Source organism: Arachis ipaensis, chromosome B03, assembly GCF_000816755.2.
Source record: "Arachis ipaensis cultivar K30076 chromosome B03, Araip1.1, whole genome shotgun sequence".
NCBI classification, from domain to species: Eukaryota; Viridiplantae; Streptophyta; class Magnoliopsida; order Fabales; family Fabaceae; genus Arachis; species Arachis ipaensis.
In genome coordinates, this window is record NC_029787.2 from 126,971,645 (window position 1) to 126,973,523 (window position 1,879).

The window sequence follows — 1,879 nt, forward strand, 5'->3', positions numbered from 1 at the left end:
TAATAATTAATAATAATTAAATAATTTATTTGATTTAACAAAATTTTTTATCTAATTACTCTTAATTATTAACTTCACGACACTTGAATTTTCATACCCATATATATATTACTACTCATTTCTGCGGTTAGTCTCCACTAAAAGTAATGCATGTATGTTGTAACATCACATGTGCATTGCAGCATTGGTGGGGGTGGGGTCACATTTGTTTACGTAAAAAACAGTTCTGCGTATGTAATACGTAGTAAGCAAATTAAATTAAGAAGAATTTTAAGGTGTTTATCAATTATTGTCTAACTTTTGTCTAATTTATTTTTTGTGATAAATTTTGAATTTTTAAAAATAATTTATTTTTATATCTTTTAAATTAAATATTAATTTTTAATTCTTTTTAATAAATAAACACTAATTTTTAGACACCATAGCATTTACCTTAAATTAATTGATATAACATATATGTAGAGAGTGCAATGTATAGTGTATAATGAGTGGTGACAGTTTGTAATGGACGGTGTCCAACGTTTCTTTAATTTTGTGTATTAAGTTTGGTGACGTTTATATATATTTCACACACACAATGCAAGAGATTAGGTTATTCATCAAGAAAATAAGTGGCACAAGTCAAATAGTTACTTATTAGGGCGATGAGTAAGTTATATTCCATAATTGTTTCAATCGAAATAATTCTTATACATCATCATTATTGAATATGGATACTTTTTAAGATAAATAAAGGAGAAAATTTCACTTCCTTCTCTTGTGAGATGTTAAAATGATACCCTCATTTTTTTTATTTTTTTAATGTACATTTTTCTCCTTTTTAATTTTTAAAAAATATCCTCTTTAATCCATTTTAAACTTTTTGTGTTAACTAATGTTAACTTTATCCATTTTTTAAGAAAAATATATTTTTTAAAAAAATATCCTTGGTAAAAATATAATTTAATTAATAAAAAAATAATTTATTAAAAGATATTTTAGTAAGCAAAATTTAATGATAAAAAATAAAATTTTTGCTAATGGGTATTTTTTCAAAAAATAAATTATTTTTCTTAAAAAATGGATAAAGTTAACATTAGTTAACACAAAAAATTTAAAATGGATTAGATTTTTTAAAAGTTAGAAGGGAGAGGAATGTACATTTATAAAATAGATGGGAAAAAAATGTCATTTTAGCATCTCGCAAGAGAGAAAAATGAGATTTTCTCTAAATAAAGAAAATCAGTCAATATCATTTTAGAGGTTTAGTTTTTATATTTTGAATGCATAATTTTTAATTTTAAATGTATAAAATTTGTATTAATTGATTTAGTTTTGATGTTTTTCCCAACACAACGGAAAATTGGTATTTTTTATTTACTGATTAAATGGATATAAAGGAACACATAAAAATATATTATTTACACATATTTAAAGATAACGTCTATAAATTTTGTCCATACCATTAAAATATCTAATAATTTTGTTTTAAATATAACATATTCAATCTGTTATAACACTACAGGCCAGGTGGCTGGCTGCAATTGGTAGGAGCAACATTGTCTTGAACACTAGTTTTCAATTTGGTCCTTCTTTAATTTAATTTAATGTGTTCTACAGATATCATCAGACTTTGCTTGTTGACCATGGCAACGAACCATTCCCTCCTGCATTATTATAGCAAGCAAATTGTCATATACATCTTCTAATAACCGACACATACTATGCGTTATTTATTTATTAAAGGACTCAAACAATGGTAATATGGTAGCACTGCTGTGTACTACTAGCAGCTACATGTGGTAGAATCATTTAATAAACTTTGTTATAGGAGGTATGATTAAGAGATAAAAATTAAAAAGTAAAAATTAAATTAAGTCTCCGTATTGTATTGAGTTAG

General features: G+C 24.4%; 1 long non-coding RNA gene across 1 annotated transcript in view; it reads right to left on the reverse strand.

The window, feature by feature from the left end:
* LOC110270409 overlaps positions 1-1,879 on the reverse strand; it is a 4,506-nt gene that overhangs the window by 735 nt on the left and 1,892 nt on the right. The window lies entirely within an intron of this gene.